This window comes from Carcharodon carcharias, chromosome 7, assembly GCF_017639515.1.
Source record: "Carcharodon carcharias isolate sCarCar2 chromosome 7, sCarCar2.pri, whole genome shotgun sequence".
NCBI lineage: Eukaryota > Metazoa > Chordata > Chondrichthyes > Lamniformes > Lamnidae > Carcharodon > Carcharodon carcharias.
Genome location: NC_054473.1, coordinates 28,088,300 through 28,102,800, shown reverse-complemented (window position 1 = coordinate 28,102,800; position 14,501 = coordinate 28,088,300). Strand labels below are relative to the sequence as shown.

At 42.1% G+C, this 14,501-nt stretch overlaps 1 long non-coding RNA gene across 1 annotated transcript in view; it reads right to left on the bottom strand.

Moving 5' to 3' along the window:
• Positions 1 to 570: 570 nt before the first annotated feature.
• LOC121280484 overlaps positions 571 to 14,501 on the bottom strand; it is a 71,800-nt gene continuing 57,869 nt past the window's right edge. The window contains exon 4 of the long non-coding RNA XR_005943621.1: positions 571 to 608. This is a non-coding gene — a long non-coding RNA (uncharacterized LOC121280484). The remainder of the gene's footprint in view (positions 609 to 14,501) is intronic.

Genomic DNA, 14,501 nt, shown 5'->3' with positions numbered 1-14,501 from the left:
AGTTTGAGAGGCTTTCTTGAATTTAAACACAACTTTTTATTGAGCTAAAAATCCATCCAGGTAAAGATATAACATATTTCAAAAGGGGAACCCACATCCCAACCACTGCAACATATATGCACATATGCAAGATAACAAGTTATACAGTAGGAGGTTACTTTTTAGCCAAATTAAGATTCAATGCAAAAAGGTAAAAAAATAGAGAGCTCACTGTTCATGAATCCTTTACTGGTATTCATGGCTGAAGCAGATTTCTTTCACAGTGGTCTTGAAATTCCAGTAGAGTTGAAGCTGATGTAAACTACAATTTCTGGAGAGCCTCTTTGTTAAACATAATCCATCTTTTCCAAAAATTGATGATTTTTGCACCTAACGTTCCTTTAGATGGATAGTCCCTATCTCTTTGGTGTCTTCTGAAATGTATCAGAGATAGGGCCTTGAACCTGAGGGAGAGGGGAGAAAGAAAGCTAGTGTTACTGCTCCCTTGGTAGACTTCTTCTAGACTCCTGTTGTAGTAGCTTGATGAGACAGGAAGAATACCTTCTATGTAGCCATTGTCCTGGTAGACTTCCTGTCTTCACTTGAAAGGGCACTTTATAGAAATGCAACTGGTGAGAAACAGTACAATTTTAGTACATCTTTTTAAATAATTCTTGACATCAGCAAGTATGAACTTCCGCAGGAGGATCTCTTGGCATGTCTTAATTGTAATTCACATTGCTGCCTTCCAGAAACTAGACAACTTGTAACACCAGATGTGAGGTGACTTGTGACAGCCACCTTAAGTCAGTGTCTTTGCTTGCTTTTTAAAAGTGCTTTTAAACCAGTTCAATATATGTTTGATCAGCCAATGAAATTAAAAATTAGTTTCACACATGCACGCATCACATCATTGTGACACTGCACACAGTATTAAAACTGTTTACACAAGCGTAAAGACAACACAAACATTGCATATGACCTGCAAATTAGGGAATCATTATCAAGTCAACGGAGTGACCAGCTCCTACATGGCACTTGATTATTCTTCTAGTGGGATTCCCTCATCTAGACAGAGCTTCTTTAAGCTCTCGTCGACTGCTGTGCTGAATCTGATTCTTGCTAGTTGGGGTAAAAGGTAAGGGAGAATTTCACGTTGTCTATTTAATCCATTGTCACTAGGCCTCAGTAGTTTACCGACCCCAGTGAAGCATCATTGAGGCCTGTTAACTACAATAGGTGTCCATTTGCATTCAGCTTCTCGGCGATGTTAAAACCAAATGCAATTATCTCCCTTGGTTGTATGGGCTAGTGGAATGTGTAACCCCCATCTTATTTGTGTGCAGATCCTCTCAAGGCTTGGGTGTCTCCAATGTGACCTGTCTTTTTTAACTGCCTCCGCAAATTTTGATCATTTGTTTTGGTTTATTAGCTATGTGGAATTTGCTTCCTTTCTTCCTTATCAGTTGTTTTTGCAAGCGAGAGGCCTACTAATAACAAAGTTCTTTGAGTCAGTGATTTCTGCATATTGATGTCTTTGAAGTTTAAACTCACAATGTTGAAATGTCCAAAAGGGGTTATTATTCAATTCCATCAGTTGGACATTTGAAGGTTCTACTCAAAGTAGGTGGGTGCTTGCAAAATACAATAGGGGTCAGGAATCAATAAGTCCAATACATCAATAGGACATAAGTGCATTTTAATGAGGGCCTGAGTAAGGAAATCTCAAAGCGTTTTCAATAGGCCAAAGCAGGTTAGCAACTGGTGAGAAGGATGAAGAGGGTCTCCAGGAAAGTAAACAGATAATTCTGGCCTCCAATGTCCTGCATGCTCCCTTCTCTCCTACGAGACTCTTTCAGAACCCCATCCCTACCATTCACCCCTTCAAAGATCTACATCTGTTTGTCAGAAATCTCCTTCCTTAATCCATCTTAGCTGCTCCTTCTTTCTTTTTCTTAATGCTTTTGGATAGAAATTGGACCCCACTGTGCCTTTTTTTCTGCCTTGACAGGACAGAAAGCACCAATTTCCTGATGCTGTCTCCCTTGCCTCAAGGGTGTTTGGAATATATCCAACACAATATTCAGTTAAGGGATATTCAGGTGCCCTAGGAGGCTGCCTAAAACAGTTGTTGGGTCCCATGAATGACGGACCTAATGCCTGTTTCAAGACCTCTCCCAGAAACTTGTTAGGACTGAACGGATCGTATCCAGACCTGCCCAATTAAGGGGTTTAGGCTGTTTAGTGGGAGACCCTGGAAGCTGATGCCACAAAGTGGTTTTCTTTTAAACACATGTAGCCAGGATGGGGAGCAGGAGAGCCCCTCCCAAGTCCAAGCTGTACTGTAGGCCTTTGCCTGGCCATTCTCACTGCCCTTTCATTCTCCTAATCCCTCATTCAACCCCAGAACATATCAGGGGCTCATTTGGTCATTTAAGCTCTCTCCGGGTTGAACTTCAGGTTCTCAGCTGAATGTGTTGTCTATTTCAATGCTACAGACAGCAACTTGCATTTATAAAGCATCTTTATTCTAGTAAAATGCCCCAAGGCACTTCACAGGAACATTATAAAACAAGATTTGACACTGAGTCAAATAAGGAGATATTAGGGCAGTTGCCAAAAGCTTAGACAAATACGTAGGTTTTAAGAAGCATCTTGAAGGAGGAAAGAGAGGTGGAGATGTTTAGGTAGGTGGAAGATGGGAGGCCAGCCAGGTGTATGTTAAAATAGTCAAGTCTGGAAGTGACAAAGATGTGGATGAAGATTCCAGCAGCAAATAAGCCAAGGCAGAGACAATGTAAGGGAGATGGAGATAGGTGGTCTTAGTGATGGTGCGGATATGTGGTCAGAAGCTCACCCTGGGGTCAGGTACGACACCAAGGTTGCAAGCAGTCTGATCCAGACTCAGTCTGATGCCAGGAAAAGGGATGGAGTTGCTGGTAAGTGAATGGATTTGTGCTGGAGACCAAAAGCAGTGTTTAATTTGGCCATTCCAATATTTATTTGGGGGAAAATTCCCCTGATCCAGTATGTCAGACAAGTAATGTGACAATGTAAAGACAATGTAGGGATTGAGAGAGGTGGTGATGAAGTAGAGCTGGGTGTCATCAACATACACGTAGAAGATGATGCTGTGTTTTCTGGATGATGTTGAGGATCAACATGTATATGAGAAATAGGAGGGGGCCGGAGATGTATCCTTGAGAAACCATGTGAGCAGGAAGCGAAGCCACTGAAGATGCTCAGCTGGTAAATGACTGTCTCCAATCCAACAGCAGCTTTGCATCTTGTCAATGTGCTTTGAACTTAAACGATTAGATTACAATCCTTATTTATTCTGAGAATCCAAGTATCCCCAAGTGCAGCATTTGCCACTGCTTCAACAATGTTTCCATTCAGACATGCCAGATGAAGAAGGTGTTTGTGCCAAATGCTACACAGTTCATGTCACAACATTACATTCTGTAAACTGTTAAAATTAAGTTGTGATTATAAGTTCTACAAAGTATAGTATTTATAAAATCACAGCCTGGCTGCAGAACATCAATTTCAAGGACTCTATCATCCACCTTGACTACTTGTTCATAATGAATTAGAATGTGAAACCTTGCTGTTAAGTTGTACCCAGAGCACAGCTTCAAACGTTCATATCTATCTTCAAGACCATTTACTTCTGCCTCCTCAACACCATCCATTTTCCACCATCACCCACACCTGCCAAACTCTATTCACAATTTTATCACTCAAGACTCAAACCCTAAAATGTCCTCCTTACCCAGCTCCCAGCGTTTTGTAAACTCTAACTCTTCCAAAACTCACCTACCTACATCCTGGTATTATTGATCCCTTTTATCTTGTACTCATTGATCCACAAATCCCCAATGCAATGATTTTAAAATACTCATCTTCAGTTCTCTCATGGCCTCACAACTCTAACCCCTGCAACTTCCTCTGGCTCTCATCTGCATCCTTTGGCCCTCTGACACTGGCCCTCTGTGCATATATTTTTTATTCATTCAAGGATGTGGGCATTGCTGGCTAGGTCAGTATTTGTTGCCCATCCTTAATTGGCCTTGAGAAGGTGGTGGTGAGCTGCCTTCTTGAACTGCTGCAGTCCATATGGCATAGGTACACCCACCGTGCTGTTAGGGAGGGAGTTCCAGGATTTTGACCTAGCAGCAGTGAAAGAACAGGGATATAATTACAAGTCAGGATGGCGTGTGGCTTGGAGGGAACTTGTAGATGGTGGTAGTCCCATGCATCTGCTGCCCTTGTACTTAAAGTGGTAGCGGGATAGAAGGAGTTGTAAAGCTTTGGTGAATTGCTGCAGTGCATCTTGTAGATTTGTTACATACTGCTGTCACTGCGCATCAGTGATGGAGGGAGTGACTGCTTAAGGTGGTAGATGCGGTGCTGATCAAGCAGGCTGCTTTGTTCTGAATGGTGTCGAGCTTCTTGAGTGTTGTTGGACCTGCACTCTCTCAGAGAGTCAACTCTGACTTGCTGTACCTTTTAACACTGGACAGACTTTGGGGAGTCAGGAGGTAAGTTATTCGCCACAGAAATCCCAGCCTTTGGCCTTGTAGTCACAGTTATTTAAATCTCTCCTCTTTTCACCTCATCACTATTAGCAGAGCCCTCACTCTCCTCAGCTTCTGTCTGTGGAATTCAACAGACCAATTGGAACCAGCTCAAGAGGCCAACTGGAACAAATTAAATTGTGCCAGTTTTCCCTTTTGATAACTGGTTCGGATTCATGTGAAACTCCTCTACCTCTCTCTATTTCTTTTCCAGTTTCAAAAGCCTCCTTAAAACCCACATTTCCAACTGAGCTTTTGATCAGTGTTTTTTTAACCTTCCCACAATGACTTGGCATTCCGACTGTAAATATCCTTGGTACGATCTTCTGTTGTATAAATGCAAGTAATGGTGCAATAAACATTATGTGGTCACGAATATTGAGGGGTATAGCATAGATGCATTTAAAAGGAAGCTGGATAAATACAGGGCCGGCGCAAGGGTATTGACGAACCTTCAGCTGTATGCTTCCTGCACACCACCAACCCCCTCCCCCCCACCCCACCGCACCCCCCCAACATTTAACTTTTGAAAATGAATATTGTGTATTAGTATGAATTAAAATTCTGCATTATAACTACAGATTTATTTTACATGAGAAAGGAGAATATTGGTGTACTGATTACACATTCTCATTATTCTACACTTTTCACAACATATGTGCTGGAAGAAAGAAACGTTATAATGTGCAATACAGCTCACATGATGTCGTACAATGGCCTGAATTTTAGGCTGTCCTGCCAGCGGGTTTTTATACGAGAAGGAGTGTGAAGTTGAAGGAATGGAATTCCCTCTGGGCTCACACCTGTCCCGACCACGCAGTGACTTTATGCTGGGGTGGGCATGGCCTCGGACAGGAAGCCCGCCCTTGCTCCAACTGAGACCTTTAAGTGGCCAATTGTTGGCTGTTTCCCGCACGACCTCAATTTTTAGGCTGGCGTGGGGATTGACCTTGCACAGGGGAAGCCCAGAAATCAACGGACTTGGACCTCCGGCAAGAAGGGCAGGGGTAACACTTCCATCAGAAGCCCCCTTCTGAAGTCAGGCGTCAACCCCACCCCCCTCCATCCCACCACCTACCCTTAAATTCTGGTAGTCTCCAGTCCTCACTCCACCCCACTTGCACCGCTCCCCCCCACCCCCCACCCCCACCTCCCCCCCCCCCGCCCCCCACCCCACCACCACCATGCCCCCGGCCTCTTCCCCGAGATCCTGATTGTCCCCTTCATGTCACCCCCAGGCCTTCCTTAACATCCCCGCCCTGACACCCGTTAAACTTACCTGGGCCTCCAGTGCCTGGACTTAGTCTTAAGCGTCCTCATGCAATTCCTCTCAGTCCACTGCAGCTCTTGTTGCTGCAAGGACAGGTGAGCTGCCGGCCAATCAGATTGGCCAGCAGCTCTCTAAGGTGGGACTCAGAGTCAGCAGGTCAACTGTTCGGATGGCAGGAAGTGAGACTCCGCCATCTGAAAAATTCAGACCTGTGTGTTCCTGCAACAATTATTAGATGATTTTATGTGCAATTTACACAACCAATAATCAGTATTTTAGAGTGGGCTGGCGTCTATTACGCTCTTTGATTTTATTTACTTGTTTGCAGTTTTGGAATAGTCATGTAGATGTACAAATTTGTATAAGTGTCAATAAACGGAATGAGGAATATATAAAATTTTGTGAAACACTAGGTCTATACCTTTCAATCCCACTGCTGACGCCTGTTTGTTTACTTATGTTCTTTCATGAAAAGTTCATTTAGCTTTTTGCTGCTCCCAAAATTTTGCTGCTCTAGGTGACACTGGCCCTGGATAAACATGTGAGGAAGAAGATAATGCTGGTTGTTCGATCAAAAGGGTGGGAAGTGACTCATGTGGAGCATAAATGGGAAGAATGGCCTGTTTCTGCGCTGTACATTCTATGTAAAAGTTCTTCCAAAGCCACCTTGGGTTGAATTCTTCCACCTGTGTAGAGAGTCTGTAGAGCCAAATGTGAAGCCCTAGCCCACCCTTGTCAACTGTGCACAACTTTATGTGAGGTGGGTTTCGAACTGGCTGTCTCTGTGTTCGACATCCAACTGAGGACAGCAGGGTTACAGGGAGAAGGCGGGGAACAGCCCTAGGTGCATTGCTCGTTCAGAGAGCCAGTGCAGAAACAATGGGCAGAATGGCCTCCTCCTGTGCTGTAACAATTCTGTGATTCTGTGAACATGGAGGTGTTCTCAGAAGGCTTTAGAGAATTTAAAAATAGAGAAAACCCCATGTTGTTAGGGTCATCATTGTGGAGGGGAAACCCCTCCTTAGGATTGGCCATGCCTGCAGACTTTTCATTTTTGCAGCTCATTCATTGGGCAAGTGAGGGGAGGAGCTGATGGCCCTTTTGACCCGTCACTGGGATGCTGCCTCCAAGTTGCTGCCAGCCTATGGACTCAGAGGGAGGCTGATCTGACACTGGAGAAATGTTGGTGCCATCTGTAAATGGCCTTTATTAGGCCCTTGGGAGAAGACATAGTGCTAACCTCCTTCATTTGTCAGATTTTCTTGCTTCCAGTTGTATTACAGTTATGGATATGTGAGTGACATCACATATATTTGGGGTTGTCTAGGAAACCTGCAGGTACTACTGTGTATATCAAAAGTATAATTGCTTCATCCTCCACTAATCTACTTATGCATGTGTCACTAGGAGCCAGCACTTACTCTATATTGTTGATATGACAGGAACGTTATACAGCCATGTGACTCATAGCTGTTAAAGTGAATTATATTTTGCCAGGCTCCATATTCTAGTCACTGGTGAGTAACAGCTCAAACTGGGAACCAACCTCTCCCACTCGGGAATACGGATTAACCATTTTAGTTTCAGAATGATTGGGGAAAGGCAACTACCACATAAAAAATGACGCCGTGTTTATTTTGAGGAAAAAGAAGATTAAGGTGCAATACCTGGTAACACTTGATGTAGAGTTTGGTTTAAAAAAAAAGAAACATATCAATAAAGTTATCCAGGTGACCTGTGGGTAGAAGTAGAGTGTGATGTAGCCATTAGAGCCACAGAAATGTTACGGTGCAGAAAGAGGCCAAACTTTTCCTGGTTTCATCTTCGGACTTGTCAACTGTCAACTTGTGCTAAATGAGGACCAGTAAGTAAGTTCCATCTGGCCTTTGTGACCCTGGTTAGAGAGGGTAAAGCAATTCTCTTTTCTGATTGCCCCTCCTGGAAAGTGCATTGATTAGATTTTAGCTTTTGGACAGCCGGGCCAGCACTCCAGGAGGAAAGACCGCATAGCTGTTTTGAGGCCTGGGTTTTGTTTAAATAGAGTTTAAATGCTGAGTGGCTGTCTCTCCTGGCTGGAGAGTCTAGAATGAGGGGTCATAGTCTCAGGATTGGGAAAGGGTGGGAAAGTGGAGCTGAGTAAGATGATCAGCCATGAATATATTGAATAGCAGAGCAGTGGCCATATTTGCTGTTCCAGCTCCCGTTTCTTATGTTCTTTTGAACCAGTTGAGCTATGGCTACCAAACAGGCAAACCCAATGCAACCTTCCAATTTGAGACCTTCAGGGTTCCAGCCAACTCTGAGGTCTAACGGGAGGGGAAGGAAAATGGAGGGGTTGGTTGGTGAGGCCGTGGGGTGGCACAAGCCCTTACGGGCAGCAACCGCAGCATTTATGTGGAGCCAAGCTAATTAACATTGCTGCTCCTACTGCTTACATTAAAATACAACCTTCAAAACGTTTTGAGACCCATCTTTGGAGTGATCAAGTGTGGTCCCTTTAAGGACAGCTGCTTATGCCTTGGGAGACCCGGAAAAATGATTGGACCATGGGCAATACCCGTTCTGCCCAAGTGTCTTTTAAACATACAATAGGTGTCTTGGGCTCCAGTTGACTTGGTAAAGTGGTTCACCATTTGCTCTGGCTGCCCATGTGAAAGCCTCTTTAAAAGTGGCAATGGCCTGATTTTCAGCATTAACAGAGCAATATGTCAACTGGCCACATTTTGAGGCAACTAATGCCGATTTTGGTAACTTAAAATCAGCCTCCCTGTGTATATTAGGTGAACATATGGCTGGGTTGCTCTGTGGTGTTGCATAGGGTCATTTATGAAGATATTGGAGGATATCCAGCACCATTGAAATCATATTCCAACATGGATTAGCACTTCTAGAGAAAGAAAAAAGATTTTACTTTTGTAAAACACTCTTCATGATCTTGGATTGTCCTAAATCACTTTACAGCTAATGAGGTAGCTTTGAAGTGCTTTAGTGTAGGAAACATGGTAACCAATTTGCACACAGTACAGTTCCACAAACTTCACAACCAGCATGAACTTTCCATTCTTTTTTGAATAATGCCATTGGATCTTTTTGTTCACCTGAGGGTGCAGACAGGTCTGCTGTTCAATGTCATGTTTGAAAGACAATGCAACATTACCTCAATACTGCACTGAAATGTCATCCGAGATTTTTTTGCTCAAGGTTCTAGAGTGGGACTTGAATGCACAACTTTTTGACACAGAGGTAAGAATGTTACCAACTTAGCCACAGTTAACACCAGCAAGGAAGGGATGAAACTGGGGTAAATAAAAACAAACACAAATCCTGTTGGAGTGGCCAGGCTAATATTGATCCCTTCAGCATCATCAAATCACCAAAACAGATTCTACATTGTCACTTGCTGTTTGTGTTGTGTGCAAATTGGTTACTTCATTTCCTGCATTACAGCACTTTAAAAGTTATCTCACTGGTTGTAAAGTGATTTAAGACAACTTGAGATCATGAAAAGTTCATTATAAAAGTAAGATTCCTCTGAGTCCCTGTGGCCATAGAATATTTTGGTGCAGATCCATTTCATTACACGATCTTTGAGAAGCGCACAAAAGTGTGCTATTAAGAAAGGTGCTTTATAAAGGAGATATTCAGTTAATATGTAGCAACTAGCAATGCATATTATATTATACATCAGCATCCCAGACAACTAGGAATAAAAAGGGCAGTTATAGGGGGTGTATAACTCTGGATATTATTGAACACACTTGAAAATGAAGGATGTGAGACTCCATCCAAGAGGTTATGTTGAAGCCATTTGAATTTGCACCTAGTGCAGTTTAACTCCAGAATTTACCTTTTGACCTTGGGCTACTAGTGTATCATTGGGTCCAAAATAGTCTTTGGCTAGCAATTGATTGTTGACGTCTGACAGTTCTCTTACTTGATTTAAGAGATCCAGATGTACCAAAGTGCAGAGAGGTTGGCAAAGGCCCAAGGACATCTGAAAGCACTTTCAAGAATTTAACTAGCTGCCACTTCCTAAGATGGTAAACATGGTTTTTAAAAAAATTCTGCCTAAATATAACATTGAGACAAAGGGAATAAAATAAAATTTTTAATAATAAAATACAGTGCGGTCTGTAACAAATCTTGTTAACATTATTTCCATGTGATAACTCAGATGCCAAAAGTAGAATTGACTAACTTCATTAAGTCTCCTAATTGACCAGTGACTATTTAAAGTAATGAAGATTTTGCTATACAGACAAGATTCCTTTTTTAAATATAATGATGTCTTTTTTGCTAAGTTAATTGTTTGAGCACGGCCAAGGTAGGGTTTTAAGCATTTATAAGCAGCCTTTTTAAAAAACAATAACATTCCAAACAATTGTTTGCTACAGATATGATCAACTGAGGTGTTTTTTTTTTCTGTTGTTATGTCATAGTGATTCTGTATTCTTCTTGAAGTGAATAACATGGACATAAAACCAATAAGAAAGAAGCTGGAGATTTCCAATAAACAGTATCATATGTATTTCTAACTGGCATGCGAATTAAACCTTATTTTTTCCTTATGAGTTGCATTTTGAAATCCCCCATCAATATCACTAAACTTCTGTTTCACATTAAAGATTGTACTTTAAAAAAGAATCATCCTGCATCTGCTTTTTACAGTTACAGATTTAAAGTCTAACTAATGTTCTCATGAGCTGACGAGAAGCTATTAAAATGGAGCAGAGATTTTAAGGGAGACGAAGTCCACTGGTGACCATGGGAATGAGGTTATGCTGCAGTGCATCGTGTATTTTGCATTCCATTTTTCCAACATCCACCCTTATTTTGTAATTTGAATTGTAAGTTTAGTTGAAGGTGCAATAGTGACATTTTTAGGAAGCACTTTTAGTCTCAAACCTGGTGACCCTTACTGTGCCAGTGACTAGTTAGTAATCCTGCAGAAATCAATTGGAAAAAGACTCCAAAGCCATAAACATAAACAGAGGAATTAAACAACAGTATAAAAAGCTAACATTTAAATAAAAACAAATACACTCTTAAAGAGAAACAAAAAAAAACAATTGTTTATGTTCATTTTCTTTTGTCTTACACCTATGCTAAAGGTTTCTGGCAGTAATATACTCTCTTTACTATGGTTGAAAAAAGAGACATGCTGTCGAAGGTTTCCATCTTGTACTCATCGGGACAGATGCAGGAATGTCAAATTTCAAAGGGAACATTAATGTATACTGCATGAGAAAATTCTGTTGATTTGTTGGCAAGTCAGCACTGTCAACAAGTCAAGTTATTGCCATGGAGAATGCACCAGAAAACTATTTTTTTCCTCATGCTTTTGTTTAATTCAATAAAGGTGGAATACCTGGACATGTTCTTTTTTTCCCGCAGAGGACAGGTCCCTGCATATGATTATATGTGGCTTCCAGCAAAGGTAAGTGAACTACATTGTGAGCCCGACTGATAATCTTAAATTGGCTGTTAGTGTAATTCTCAGCGCACTCAGAATTGTTTAGCAAGTGCTGACCAATTGCAGAATCACATCCAAAATTAGACATTGTGTTCTGAGTGCATTGCACTTTCTTGAGTTAAACAAAAGCATTGGGGACAATAGTTCCCTGATGCATCCTCCTTGGAAATGCCTTGACCAATCAGAGTCGACTTGCCAACCAACCAGCAACATTTTCTCATGCAGAATAAATGGTTGCTTCCTTTGAAATTCTTGTGTCTGTCCTGATGAGTGCAAGATGAAAAGCTTTGACAGCATGTCTCTTTCCTCAGCAGTACTCAACTTCTTTAATACCAAGTGACTATTTATATTCCGTTGAGGAAGAAAGAGCCAACCAGCAGGACATACCGTTCGTGGCTAACTATCAATGTTAAGGATGGTATCAAATAAAAAAGTTAAGGCTTACAATGCTACAAAGATTAGTGGTGGCCCAGAAGATTGGGAATGTTTTTGAAATCAGCAAAATATAACTAAAAAAATTAATAAAGAGGGAGAAATTGGAGTATGAGAGCAAACCAGCAAGAAATATAAAAACAGACTTGTTTTTAATGAATGAAAAAAGGAAAATAGTAGCTAAAGTGAGCCTTTGTCACATAGAGGGAGAGACTGGGGGATTAATAATGGGAAACAAGGAAATGGTGGAGGCTTTGAATAAGTATTTTGTATCCACCTTCACAGTAGAAGACACAAAATAATTCAAAGAATAGTTCAAAACCAAGAGGCAAAAGAGAGGGAGGAACTTAGAACAATCACTGTCACTAGAGAAAAAGTAGTGGGAATCCTAATGGGTCTTATGGCTGACAAGTCCCCTGCACCTGATGGCCTGCATCCTAGGTTTGGAAAGGACGTGGCTACAGATATAGTGGACGCACTGGTTGTGATCTTCAAAAATTCTTTGACTCTGCAAAGGTCCCAGCAGATAGGAAAACCGGAAAGGAGGGAGACAGAAAGCTGGAAACTATAGACCAGTTAGCCTAATGTCTGTCATTGGGAAAATGCTAGAATTAGATATTAAAGAGGTAGTAGGAGGATATTTAGAAAATCATAATACTATCAGGAAGAGTCCACATGTTTTGTGAGAGGGAACTTGCGTTTGGCAAATTTATTAGCATTCTTTGAGAACGTAACAAGCAGGTTGGATGAAGGGGAACCAGTAGATTTGTCTATTTGGATTTCCAAAAGCCATTCTCTTTTTTTATTCATTCATGGAATGTGGGTATTGCTGGCTAGGCCAACATTTATTGCCCATCCCTAATTGCCCGTGAGAAGGTGGAGGTGGGCTGCTGTCTTGAACACCCACAGTGCTGTTAGGGAGGGAGTTCTGGGATTTTGACCCAGCAACAGTGAAGGAATGGCAATATGTTTTCAGGTCAGGATAATGAGTGGCTTGGAGGGGAACTTCCAGGTGGTGATGTTCCCATGCATTTACTGCCCTTGTCCTTCTAGATGTTAGCCATCGTGGGTTTGGAAGGTGCTATCTAAGGAGCCTTGCTGAGTTTCTACAGCACATCTTGTGGATGGTACATGCTGCTGCCACTGTTCATCAGTGGCAGAGGGAGTAAATGTTTGTGGAAGGGGTGCCAATCAAGTGGGCTGCTTTGTCTTGAATGGTTTCAAGCTTCTTGAGTGTGGTTGGAGCTGCACTCATCGAGGCAAGTGGGGAGTATTCCATCACACTCCTGACTTATGCCTTGTAGATGGCGGACAGGCTTTGGGGAGTCAAGAGGTGAGTTACTCTCCATAGGATTCCTAGCCTCTGACCTGCTCTTGTAGCTACAGTATTTATATGCTAGCCCAGTTCAGTTTCTGGTCAATGGTAACCCCCAAGATGTTGATAGTGGGGGATTCAGCAATGGGAACGCCAATGAATGTCAAGGGCTGATGTTAAATTCTCTCTTGTTGGAGATTGTCATTGCCTGGCATTTGTGTGGCACGAATGTTACTTGCCACTTGTCAGCCCAAGCCTGGATATTGTCCAGGTCTTGCTGTATTTGGACATGGGCTACTTCATTATCTGAGGAGGTGTGAATATTATTGAACATTTGCAATCATCTGTGAACATCCCCACTTCTGACCTTATGATGGAAGGCAGGTCATTGATGAAGCAGCTGAAGATGGTTGGGCCTAAGACACTACCCTGAAGAATTCATGCAATGACACCCTGGAATTGAGATGATTGACCTCCAACTTCTTCCTTTGTGCTAGGTATGACTCCAACCATTGGAGAGTTTTACCCCAATTCCCATTGACTTCAGTTTTGCTAGGGCTCCTTGATGCCACACTTGGTCAAGTACTGCCTTGATGTCAAGAGCAGTCACTCTCACCTCCCCTCTGGAGTTCAGCTCTTTTGTCCATGTTTGAATCAAGGCTGTAATGAGGTCAGGAGCTGCGTGACCCTGGCAGAACCCAAACTGAGCGCCAGTGAACAGGTTATTGCTAAACAAGTACCATTTGATAGCACTGTTTACGGCCCTTTCCATCACTTTAATGATGGTCAAGAGTACCTTCCAGTGCCACATAAAAGGTAAGAGTATATAGTCTTGGGGATGAGATATTAGCATGGATAGAGGACTTGAAAACCAACACAAAACAGAGAACCGGGATTAATGGGTCATTTTCAGGTTGGCAAACTGTAAGTGGAATGCTACAGGGATCAGTGCTGGCGCCTCAGCTATTTACAATTGCTATTAATGATTTGGATGAAGAGACGAACTGTGGTGTAATCAAATTGCTGACGATATGAAGATAGATAGAAAACCATGTTGTGAAGAGGATACAAAGAGTCTGCAAAGGAATATAGATAGGTTAAGTGAGTGGGCGAAGATTTGGCAAATGGAATATAATGTAGGAAATGTGAGAATGCCCTCCTTGGCAGGAAGAATAGAAAAGTAGAATATTATTTAAATGGAGAGAGACTGCAGAATGCTGCAGTACAGAGGGACCCATGTCTTTGTGCACTAATCACAAAAAGTCAGCATGCAGGTACAGCAAGTAATTAAAAAGCAATTGAATGTTAGTCATTAATGCAAGGGGTTGAAGTATAACAGTAAGAGAATCTTGCTCCAATTGTACACGGTATTGGTGAGGCCACACCAGAAGTACTGTGTACAGTTTTGCTCATCTTACTTTAGGAGGGATATGCTTGCATTGGAGTCAGTTC